This window comes from Heterodontus francisci, unplaced genomic scaffold (genome assembly GCF_036365525.1).
Source record: "Heterodontus francisci isolate sHetFra1 unplaced genomic scaffold, sHetFra1.hap1 HAP1_SCAFFOLD_43, whole genome shotgun sequence".
In the NCBI taxonomy this organism is placed as follows: domain Eukaryota; kingdom Metazoa; phylum Chordata; class Chondrichthyes; order Heterodontiformes; family Heterodontidae; genus Heterodontus; species Heterodontus francisci.
The window spans coordinates 8554870-8567709 of NW_027141852.1; the positions used below are offsets into that span (position 1 = coordinate 8554870).

A 12840-nucleotide genomic window follows, 5' to 3' on the forward strand; every position below is an offset into this window, starting at 1 on the left:
GCTACGTCTTGGTGCTTGTTTGAAAGTTCTGGTGATGAGGCATTCCGCCAAATGACTTTGACGGTCTGCTCGGGGAACCATCCGACAGGATCCACCGTTTCCTTTTCCCGTAGGGCCTTGAGGGCATTCCGTGCAGACCACTGCCTGATGGACCGGTGGTCAAAGGTGTTTTTCCGCAGAAACTGCTCCACGAAGGATAGGTGGTACAGCGCCGCCCAACTGCATGGTGCGTTCCGCGGCAATGTGACCAGGCCCATCCTTCGCAACACCGGGGACAGATAGAACCTCAGCACGTAGTGACACTTGGAGTTTGCGTACTGGGGATCTACACATAGCTTGATGCAGCCGCACACGAAGGTGGTCATCAGGATGAGGGCCACGTTGGGTACATTTTTCCCGCCCATGTCCAGAGATTTGAACATCGTGTCCCTCCGGACCCGGTCCATTTTAGATCCCCAGACGAAGCAGAAAATGGCTCGGGTGACTGCCACGGCGCAGGAGTGAGGTATGGGCCAGACCTGCGCCACGTAGAGCAACAACGTGAGCGCCTCGCACCTGATGACCAGGTTCTTACCCACAATGGAGAGAGATAGCTGCCCCCACATGCCCAACTTTTGTCGTACCTTGGCTACTCGCTCCTCCCATGTTTTGGTGCACGCCCCGGCACTTCCGAGCCATTTCCCCAGCACCTTCAGGTAATCTGACCTGACGGTGAAAGGGACAAAGGATCGGTCAGCCCAGTTCCCAAAGAACATGGCCTCGCTCTTGCAGTGGTTAACTTTCGCTCCCGAGGCCAGTTCGAACTGGTCGCAGATGCTCATCAGTCTGCGCACGGACAGCGGATCCGAGCAGAAGACGGCGACGTCATCCATGTACAGGGAGGTTTTGACCTGAATGCCTCCGCTGCCTGGGATTGTCACCCCTCTTATGCTCGCATCCTTCCTAATAGACTCAGCAAAGGGTTCAATACAGCAAACAAACAAGACCGGGGACAGAGGGCAGCCCTGTCTGACTCCAGATTTGATCGGGAAACTTTCCAATTCCCACCCGTTGATTGACACTGCGCTACTGATGTTTGTGTAGAGCAGTTGGATCCGATTGCAGATTCCCTCCCCAAACCCCATTTTGGAAAGCACGTCCATCATGTAGGTGTGCGATATCCTGTCAAAAGCCTTCTCCTGGTCCAGGCTGATGAGGCAGGTGTCCACCCTCCTGTCCCGTACGTAGGCGATGGTATCCCTGAGTAGCGCGAGACTATCAGAGATCTTCCTGCCGGGTACAGTACAGGTCTGATCGGGGTGAATCACCAACTCCAGAGCAGACTTGACTCGACTGGCTATGACTTTGGACAGAATCTTGTAATCAACATTAAGCAGTGAGATGGGCCGCCAATTTCTGATTTCTGCCATCTCCCCCTTCTGCTTGTAAATGAGGGTGATGATGCCTTTTCTCATGGTCTCTGACATGCTGCCGGCCAGGAGCATACTCTCGTATACTTCCAGCAGGTCCGGGCCGACCCAGTCCCACAGGGCCGAGTACAACTCGACCGGTAAGCCGTCGCTCCCGGGGGTTTTACTCGTCTCGAAAGACTCGACGGCCTTTGTCAGCTCGTCCAGAATTAGCGGCTTGTCCAGTCTCTCCCTCCTGCTGTCATCTAGGACGTCTGTGATAGATGACAGGAAGGACTGGGAGGCTCTGCTGTCTGTGGGCTTCGCGTCATACAGCCCAGCATAAAAGGATTTGCTGATCCTTAGTATGTCGGACTGCGAAGACGTTACCGAGCCATCTTCTTCCTTCAGGCTGCTGATAACAGAGCTCTCTCTGTGTACCTTTTGGAAGAAGTAACGCGAGCACGTCTCATCCTGCTCGATGGAGCGGACTCTGGACCGGAAGATGATCTTGGAGGCCTCCTTGGCAAAGATCGAGGCCTGCTGGCTCTTCACCTCTTGGAGGTCCTCCTTGAACTCGACCCCCATTGACTGCAACCGGAGTAGATTTTGCATAATTTTCTGGAGTCGGGACAGTTCCCTCTGTCTCTCTCTCGCCTTCTGAACACCTTTGTGGATGAAGAACCTCTTGATGTTCTCCTTTATCGCTTCCCACCAGTGAACTGGAGACTCAAAGAGGGGTTTCACCGTCCTCCAACCTTTGTAATCCCTTTTGAGTTCCTCAACGTTCTCTGGGGTCAGCAGTGTCGCATTGAGCTTCCACGTCCCTCTGCCAACCCGCTGGTCGTCCTGTAAGTGACAGTCGGCCAGTAAGAGGCAGTGGTCGGAGAAGAACACCGGCTTGACGTCGGTGGATCCGACCGTGACAGCACGGGACACAAACAGGAAGTCAATCCTGGAACGGGCAGACCCGTCCGATCTTGACCATGTGTATCTGCGCTGCGCTCCGTCTGCAGGTTTGCTGAAGACGTTGTGCAGTTTGGCATCCTTAATTGTTTCTACTAGGAATCTGGACGTAGCGTCCAGTTTGCTGTCGTCACTGCCGGATCGTCCAGCCGCATCGATGATGCAGTTGAAGTCACCGCCTAGGATGACCGGCCTGGACGTCGCCAGCAGCAGTGGGAGCTGCTGGAAGACGGTCAGCCGCTCGCTGCGTTGTACCGGGGCGTACACGTTGATCAACCGGAGCGGAGCGTTGTTGTACATCACGTCTGCTACGAGGAGGCGGCCGCCCACCACCTCCTTAACTTCGGAGATGGTGAAGTTACCTCCCCGCAGCAGAATACCCAAGCCGGAGGAACGGCAGTCATTACCCCCCGACCAGATCGATGGCCCGTGGGACCACCATCGCGACCACTGCCTGTAGGTGATGAGGTGTGGTATTCCACACTCCTGCAGAAACAGTAGGTCAGCTTTGACCTTGGCAAGGTAATCCAAGGTTGAAACACATCGCGTAGTAGATTTAATGTGACGCACATTAATGGAAGCAATTCTTACACCCATTTTTTACTAAAAATTAGTTGTTGCTTCCCATACCATTTGGCCTCGCTAGTCCCAGTCCTTCCCCTTCGGGATGTTCCTGCATACCCATCGTATGCGCAAGCAGTTTCACGTTGGTTGGGCTCAGAAACCCCTCCTGATTTTTCATGCAGGGTTTGTGCCGCTCGGGTGACATCGGGGGGGTCTTGTAGGCAGAGAGGATTGGGTTGTCCTCAGCTGCTTCCATCTGTTCCTCCTCGAAAACATCACAGCTCCCGGTCTCCCGGAGCTCAGGTGCGCCAGACGTGTCTTTGCTCCCGGTGTCGCAGAGCTGAGATGCGTTGGCCTCTTCGTTACGTGTCGGGCATTGGGGTTGGGGCACGCTGGGCCCATCACAGCTTCCAGTGCCCGGGGGCTGGGATGCTTTATCATCCATCTCGGAGTTCTGCCGCCTCTTTTGAAGGGGCTGTCGTTCCAGCATTTCCCCGTCCAGTGAAGAGGAGTTGTTGCAGTCTGATTCAGAAGAGAGCCTCCTCTTGCCACTGGTTTGGGTGGTGGCTTTGGGATGTTTTTTCTTTGTGGTTTTCCTCTGGACCACTTGCCACTGACCTGTTTGTCCATCTGCTGCCTCCTCCTCCATTGATTCTGTCTGTGGAGGAGGGGTTTCCGGGCGCTGGATCGGTGCTGGGTCGTTGGTTTCAGCTGCCTCCCCTTCCTTCTCAGGCTGAAGTTCCTCACTGCGGAGAAGGTTGCTGGTCTCCTTTCGGACAGCGGACGCCTTCGTCGAACCTTCGCCCGGCCATTCCTTGGACCTTGCCGCCTGAGCATAGCTGAGACAACGTTTGGGGCAGGTCTTGTAGAGATGGCCTGCCGCACCGCACAAGTTGCAACACTTCGTCTGCTTACAGTCCTTGGTCTGATGGCCTTCCTCCTTGCAGTTCTTGCAAACAACCGTGCTGCAGTTGGCTGCCATGTGACCAGATTTGCCACAGGTGCGGCAAACTCTGGGCTGCCCAGCGTAGACCAAGAAGCCTCGACTTCCCCCGATAGCAAAGCTGGAGGGAGGGTGGATGATGGCTCCACTGGGATCTACCTTCAAGGTCACCTTGACCTGCCGCTTGCTGGTCCAGATCCCAAAGGGGTCCTTGACATCAGTGCTGCTGCCGGCCACCTCGACGTACCTGGCGAGAATGGTGAGTACATCCACCACCGGAACATGGGGGTTGTAGAGGTGAATCGTCACCACCCGGTCCCGTTGTGACGGAAGCGTGAAGAGCGGCTCCGCTGTGAGGATCGACAGTGGAGCCCGGTCCCCTTTCTCCTTGAACGCCTTCAGGAACTTGATGCATCCCGCCACGTTCCGGAACGTCACTTCGAAGTATCCACTGCTGGGGAAATCCTGCAGGCAGAAGACGTCCGTCGCTTGAAATCCGCAGCAATCGAAGAGAATTTTCTTGATGAAGAAGGTGCGATCGACCGGTGCATCTCCTTCCTTGTCCGTCACGAACACCCGAACTGTGTTGCGCACTCCCTGGCCCGAAGCTCGAAAATTGGTTATAGCCATTTTACTCAAAGCTTCCCCATAATCACGCTTCGGTTAAACCTCATTAGCTACGATATTGCCACTGCGCAAAACTCAAATCCCCTACTATTACTGCTCTATTGTTCTTGCACTTCTCAGAGATTTGCCTACATATCTGCTGTTCTATCTCCCACTGACTGTTTGGGGGTCCATAGTACACTCAGTGTACTATGATTGCCACTTTTTTTGTTCCTTAGCTCGATCCATATAGTCTCATCTGATAAACCTTACAACATATCATCCCTCCTCACAGCTGTAATAGTTTCTTTGGCCAAAATTGCCACTCCCCCTCCTTTCTTATCCCCCTCCCTATCGCGTCTGAAAACCCTGTAAACAGGAACATTGAGCTGCTATTCCTGTCCCTCCTTCAGCCATGTTTCTGTAATAGCTATGATATCATACTGCCATGTGTCTCTCCGTGCCTTCAGCTCATCTGCTTTATTTGCTCTACTCCTTGCATTAAAATAGATACCCTTGAGCACTGCCAAACTTTTTTTTTTAATTTTCTAACCTTTGTTTCCTCTGTCTTCCAGACATTAATTTTCTGCCTTCCATTTTCATTTCAGCTTTTGTCCCATCTGAGTCTACCCTCAGGTCCCCATCCCCCTGCCAAACTAGTTTAAACCCTCTCCAACAGCACTGACAAAATGTCCCGCAAGGAACTCAGTCCCAGCTCTGTTCAGGTGCAACCCATCCGATCTGTCCCAAGAATCTGAAGCCCTCCCTCCTGCACCATCTTTCCAGCCACACATTCATCTGTGTTACCCTTCTATTCCTGTACTCATTTGCACGTGGCACTGGGAATAATCTGGAGATTACTACTTTTGATGGCAAGTTTGCTGATTTCTTACCGAGCTGCCTAAGTTCTGACTGCAGGACAACATCCTTCTTTCTAACTATGTCGGTGGGTCCAATGTGGACCACAACTGCTGGCTGTTCATCCTCCCCCTTCAGGATGCTCTGTAGATGCTCAATGACATCCTTGACCCTGGCACCAGGAAGGCAACACTCCATTCCTGGATTCACATCTGCGGCCACAGGAATGCCTCATTTTTCCTTGACTATTGAGTCGCCTATCACTATGGCTTTTCCAGTCTTCCCTGTACTCCCCTTTACAGCTGAGACACCCATGGTGCCATGGACTTGGTTCTGACTGCTCTCCCCAGGGAAGCATCATTGTCCTCCATATTCAGAACTGAATACCAGTTGGAGAGTGAGATGCACTCAGTGTCCTGCAGTACCTGCCTGATTCTTTTTGACTGCTTGGTGGTCACCCATTCCCTCTCTCCCTGCTTACTGTTAAGCTGTGGGGTGACTACATCTATGAACATGCTATCCATGCAGCTCTCATCCTTTCAAGTGAACCGCAGTGTCGCCAGCTGCTGCATAAGTTCCAAAACCCAGAGCTCAAGCTGCCGCAATTGACCACACTTCCTGCACAAATGGTTCTCCAGGATACGGGAAGGATCCTGGAGCTCCCACATAGCACAGGAGGTGCACTCTCGAAGCTGAAGCACCCCTACCATTCATTTATTTATTAGTTGACCCTTTGCTACTGCTTAAAAAAACCTTACCAATACTACAACACCTTAGAATTATTAATAAAACCTTACCAGTACTGATAAATCCTGCTAAAAATCAATACAGTTCACCAGTTAAAATAAACCTTACTCAAAAAATAATACTCAGCTACTCACTTGTTCATTATTATGAATATTGAATTTATACTGTTTTTTTTTTAGTCTGCCAGAGTTGAGACGCTATAACCCAACTATTTATGCACCCACCCGAACGGTGGTGTATTAACTATTTATTGATAATCCCTAACAGCAGTTACTCACAACCAATCACCTTGCAGCTTTCCTGTTATGTCACAGTTCACTTTGTTTTCAAACTCCGGTGGCCTGGGCTCCTGTCTGCTCCACTCACGCTGCTTCCTGCTGTCTGAGTGATCTCTCTGTCTCTCTCTCCCTATTTTATAGCTGTACATTGTGAGTTGTGGATTGGTATTCAATATTTAGCTCTGTGAAAACGATTGTGAATGAAAAGTTAACTTTCAATCTTATGCATGGGCTGCTATGCAAGCTCCAAGTCCTTCACTTTGTAGTAATGGAATTGATACTTTATCTTTCAGTCTTAATCTTTGTGGGACTTTTTGACTGCTATGTAATGTGTAGCTCGGTCTAACATCTGACGTACATTATTGAGATTCGTAGGATCATAGGAAATAGGGGCAGGAGGCCAATCGGCCCATCGCACCTGCTCCACCATTCAAACAGATCGTGGCTGATCAACTACCTCTACACTATTTTTCCCCACTATCTCCGTATCCCTTGACATAACTAGCCACATAACTAGAGAGGTAGAGAGGGCGTTAAACGGAATAGTAGGGGCAAGGGATCAACTTTGGGAAGACAATGGTAAATCAAAGAGTAGAGACAAGGCAAGAGAGAATGGTATGAATATTGGAAATGATAAACAGACTGTGACAGGAAGGACAGAGCATACAAATCTAAGAGTAAATCAACAGATAAGGCTACAGGTCACAAAAACAATAAAAGGACACAACTAAAGGCTCCGCATCCGAATGCATGTACCATTCGAAACAAAACAAAACAGATGAACTGAGAGCGCAAATAGAAATAAATCAGTATGATCTGTTAGCCATTACAGAGACATGGCAGCAGGACAACATAGATTAGGACCTGAATATTGAAGGGTACATGGCATTTAGGAAGGATAGGAAGCTAGGAAAAGATGGAGGGGTAGCTCTGTTAATTAATGATGCTATTAGCGCAATAGAGAGGGATGACCTAAGTTGAGGATACCAGGATGTAGAAGTAACGCAGTTTGGGTAGAAATGAGAAATCATAAAAGGCAAGAAATCACTTTTGGAAGTGGGGTACAGGCCACCTAACATTAACCACACTGTAGGACAGGGTATAAAGGAAAAAAATAATGGCAGCTTGTCAGAAAGGTACAGTAATAATTATGGGGGATTTTAACCTACAGACAGACTGGAAAAATCGGATGGGCAGAGGTAGCTTCGATGAGGAGTACACAGAATGTTTTTGGGATAATTTCTTGGAACAATACATTCTGGAGCCAACCAGAGAGCAGGCTATTCTAGACCTGGCATTGTGCAATGTGATAGGATTAATTAATGACCTCATAGTTAAGGCACCCCCAGGTAGCAGCGATCATAATATGAATGAATTTTACATTCAGTTTGAGGGAGGGAAGAGTGGGTCCAAGACCAGTATTTTAAACTTAAATAGGGCAATTATGAGAGCATGAAAGCAGAGCTAGCTAAAGTGAACTGGCATATCAGGTTAAGGGATAAGTCAATTGAGATGCAGTGACAGACGTTAAAGGGGATATTTCAGAATGCACAGAAAAGATACATTTCAACGAGAAAGAAAAATTCTGAAGGTGGGACCCACCAACCATATTTAACTAAAACAGTTAAATATAGTATCAAACTTAAAGAAAAAGCTTACAATTACACAAAGATGGGAGACAGGTCAGAAGATTGCCGTTTTTTATATACTGTTCAAAGAATGACTAAAAGGTTGATAAGGAAGGTTAAATTAGAGGACAAGAGAAAGCTAGCTCGAAATATAAAGACAGATAGTAAGAGTTTCTATAGATATTTTAATAAGAGTGAATAAAGTGAATGTTGGTCCTATAAAAAGTGAGTCTGGGGAATTAATCATGGATAAGGAGATGGCAGATAAACTGAACAGATATTTTGCATCGATCTTCACTATTGAAGATACAAATAACATCCCAGTATTAGCCGTAAGTCAGAAATGGAAGGGAGAGAGGAAATCAAGAAAATTACAATCACCAGGCAAGTGATATTGAACAAATTGTAGGAGCTGTGGGCTGACAAGTCCCCGGGTCCTGATGGACTTCATCCAAGGGTCTTAAAAGAAATGGCTACTGAGATAGTTGATGCGTTAGTTTTAATTTTCCAAAATACCCTAGATTCGGGGAAAGTTCTGTTAGATTGGAAAATAGTGAATATAACTCCCTTATTCAAAAAGGGAAGGAGACAGAAAGCAGGAAACTGCAGGCCAGTTAGCTCAACATCTCTCTTAGGGAAAATGTTAGAAGCTATTAAAGACATTTAAAGGGCATTTAGAAAAATTGAAGGTTAATCAGGCAGAGTCAATATGGTTTTGTGAAAGGGAAATCATGTTTACCAATTTATTGGAGTTCTTTGTGGGAGTTACGTGTGCCGTGGATAAAGGGGAAGCAATGGATGTATTGCACTTAGATTCCAGAAGGCATTTGATAAGGTGCCACATCAAAGGTTATTACAGAAAATAAAAGCTCATGGTGCAGGGGGTAACATATTGGCATGGACAGAAGATTGGCTAGCTAACAGGAAACAGAGTAGGCATAAAAATGGGTCATTTTCTGGTTGGCAAGGTGTAACGAGTGGTGTGCCACAGGGATCTGTGATGGGGCCTCAACATTTTACAATTAATAGAAATGACTTTGATGAAGGGACTGAAGGAATGGTTGCTAAATTTGCTGAAGACAAAGATAGGTCGGAAAGTAATTCGTGAGGAGGACATAAGGAGGATACAAAGGGGTATAGATAAGTTAAGTGAGTGGGCAAAGACCTGGCAAATGGAGTATAATGTGAGAAAGTGTGAAATTGTCCACTTTGGAAGAATAAAAAAGAAACAGATTATCTAAATGGTGAGAGATTGCAGAGCTCTGAGATGCCGAGGGAACTGGGTGTCCTACTGCATGAATCACAAAAGGTTAATATGCAGGTACAGCACGTCATTAGGAAAGCTAATAGAATGCTATAGTTTAACGCAAGGGGAATTGAAAACAGAAGTAGGGAGGTTATGCTGCAGCTATACAGGGCATTGGTGAGACCATGTCTGGAGTACTGAGTACAGTACTGGTCTACTTATTTAAGGAAGAATGTAAATGAGTTGGAGGCAGTACAGAGAAGGTTTACTAGACTAATACCTGGAATGGGGGGCGTGGGGGGGGTGGTTTATGAAGAAAGACTGGACAGGCTAGGCTTGTATCAGCTGGAATTTAGAAGAGTAAGAAACGACTTGATTGAAACATATCAGATCCTGAGGGGTCTTGACAGGGTGGATGTGGAAAGGATGTTTCCCCTTGTGAATCTAGAACCAGGGGTCACAGTTTATAATTAAGGGGTCGTCCATTTAAGACAGAGATAAGGAGAAATTTTTTCCCTGAGGGTCGTGAGTCTTTGGAATTCTCTTGCTCAAAAAGTGGTGAAAGCAGAGTCTTTGCATATTTTTTAAGGCAGAGGTAGATCGATTCTTGATAAGCGAGGGGATGAAAGGTTATCGGGGGTAGGTGGAAATGTGGAGTAATCAGTTCAGCCATGAACTTATTGAATGGCGGAGCAGGCTCGAAGGACCGAGTGGCCCACTCCTGCTCCTAATTCGGATGTCCGTACGTATGATAACATTAGTATTCAGAAATCTATCGATTTCTGTCTTGAGTATATTCAATGATTGAGCCTCCACAGCCCTCTGGGATAGAGAATTCCACAGATTTCCCACTCTCTGAGCAAAGAAATTCCTGCTCATCTCAGTCTCAAATGGCCTGCCCTTATTCTGAGACTGTGTCCCTTTGTTCCAGCCTCACTAGCCAGAGGAAACATCCTAACTATATCTACCCCGTCACGCCCTGTGAGAATGTTGTAAGTTTCAATGAGATCACCTCTCATTCTTGGAAACTCGAGAGAACACAGGCCCAGTTTCTGCAGTCTCTCATCATAAGACAATCCCGCCATCCCAGGGCATGAGTCTGGTGAACCTCCGTTGCACTCCCTCTATGACAAGTATATCCTTCTTTAGATAAAGAAACCAAAATTGTACAGAATACTGCAGGTGCGGTCTCACCAAGGCTTCATACAATTGAAGCAATACATCTTTACTCATGCACTCAAATCCCCTTTCAATGAAGGCCAACATACCATTTGCCTCTTAATTGCTTGCTGCACCTGCACACTAGCTTTTAGTGACTCATGAACAAGGACACCCAGGTCCCTTTGGACATCGACACTTCCCAACCTCTCACCATTTAAGAAATACTCTGCCCTTCTGTTTTTTCTACCAAAGTGGATCACTTCAAACTTATTCACATTATATTCCATCTGCTATGTTCTTGCCCATTCACTTAGCCTGTCCGAATCCCCTTGAAGCCTCCGTGCATTCATTCTGTACCTTTCAATCAGGTAAATTTTGTCTGTAATAAAAACAAGAAATGCTGGAAATACTTAGTAGGTCTGGCAGCATCTGAAAGGTCACTGACCTGAAACGTTAACTCTGCTTCTCTCTCCACAGCTGCTGCCAGACCTGCTGAGTATTTCCACCATTTCTTGCTTTTATTTCAAATTTGCAGTATTTTGCTTTGAAATTTTGTCTGTTCTATTTCAGATTTTATATTTAAAATGTGGCCATGGTGACAGAGTTTATTGAGATCTGATAGTGGGTTTGTTTTTGGACTGTGATTGATGTATCAACCTGTCAGCTGTACTGAATTGGAGTGAAATGGAAACAACTTCTGTCTCTCCTGCCGTTGTTTGACTGTTGGATTGAAAATGTGTCTCTCGACTTTGGCATCAGTGTATGTCTGACTACTTCTTTTGTTTGTTCCAGTGGAACTGATGAGCTGGCAGTATCTCTGTGCTTTGTGAGTGATCCTGTACCTACTGTGTGTTGGAACGAGCTCGCTGCACTTTTCCTTGTGTCCAGGAATCACCACATCCATTCAGGTTCCTTCATGTATTTGCCTGCAGGAATGAAAAGTAACTCTTAAACCTTAACATAAAAGCAAAATACTGCGGATGCTGGAAATCTGAAATAAAAACAAGAAATGCTGGAAATACTCAGCAGGTCTGGCTGCATCTGTGGAGAGAGAAGCAGAGTTAACATTTCAGGACAGTGACCCTTCTTCAGAACTAGCAAATATTAGAAATGTAAAAGGTTACAAGCAAGTAAAGCAGGGGTGGGGCAAGAGATAACAAAAGACAAGGTGCAGATAGGAGAAGGTCACAGAATAGTTGACCAGAAGGTCATGGAGCAAAGGCAAATGATATGTTAATGTGTGCGGAAAGACAAAGCATTAGTACAGATAGGGTGTTAACGGACTGAAAATTGAACAGCCACAAGTACCAACATGAAAAAAAAAACAGTGGGTAAGCAAACTGAACAAACTATGAAATAAAATAAAAACAAAACATATATTAAAAAAGGAAAAAAAAAACTAAAAATAAAAGTAAAATGGGGGGCCCGTCATGCTCTGAAATGATTAAACTCAATGTTCAGTCCGGCAGGCTGTAGTGTGCCTAATTGGTAAATGATATGCTGTTCCTCGAGCTTGCGTTGATGTTCACTGGAACACTGCAGCAAGCCCAGGACAGAGATGTGAGCATGAGAGCAGGGGGGGAGTGTTGAAATGGCAAACAACCGGAAGCTCAGGGTCCTGCATGCGGACTGAGCACAGGTGTTCCGCAAAGTGGTCACCCAGTCTCCGTTTGGTCTCCTAAATGGACAGGAGAGCATATTGTGAGCAGTGAATACCGTATACTACATTGAAAGAAGTACAAGTAAATCGCTGCTTAATCTGAAAGGAGTGTTTGGGGCCTGGGATAGTGAGGAGAGAGGAGGTAAATGGGCAGGTATTACACCTCCTGCGATTGCAGGGGAAGGTGCCTTGGGAAGGGGATGAGGTGGTGGGGGTAATGGAGGAGCGGACCAGGGTGTCACGGAGGGAGCGATCCCTTCAGAATGCTGACAGGGGAAGGGAGGGGAAGATGCGTTTGGTAGTGGCATCACGCTGTACTAATGCTTTGTCTTTCAACACACCATTAACATATTGTTTGCCTTTGCTCCACGACTTTCTGGTCAACTATTCTGTGACCTTCTCCTATCTGCACCTTGTCTTTTGTTATCTCTTGCCCCACCCCTGCTTTACTTGCTTATAACCTTTTACATTTCTAATATTTGCCAGTTCTGAAAAAGGGTCACTGACCTGAAACGTTAACTCTGCTTCTCTCTCCACAGATGCTACCAGACCTGCTGAGTATTTCCAGCACTTCTTGTTCTTATACCTGAAGAATTGGTGAGGTAGAAGATACAAAAGCGATCAATGTAATCGTCCCAATAATAATCATTATGAACAATCACAAAATGAAAACCAGGAACACAAACAGTGTCAGTGTCTGACTCCACTGCAGTACTGCAGTATTCAGCTTCTGTTTACCAGGTGTTTGCAGTGGTTTTACAACAAGTTTGTGACATTCAGAAACAACACAAGCCC

The 12840-nt window shown here is 46.9% G+C and overlaps 1 pseudogene; it reads right to left on the reverse strand.

Moving 5' to 3' along the window:
- Positions 1–4507: 4507 nt before the first annotated feature.
- LOC137365038 (U4 spliceosomal RNA) lies at positions 4508–4564 on the reverse strand (annotated as a pseudogene).
- Between the last annotated feature and the right edge of the window lie 8276 nt (positions 4565–12840).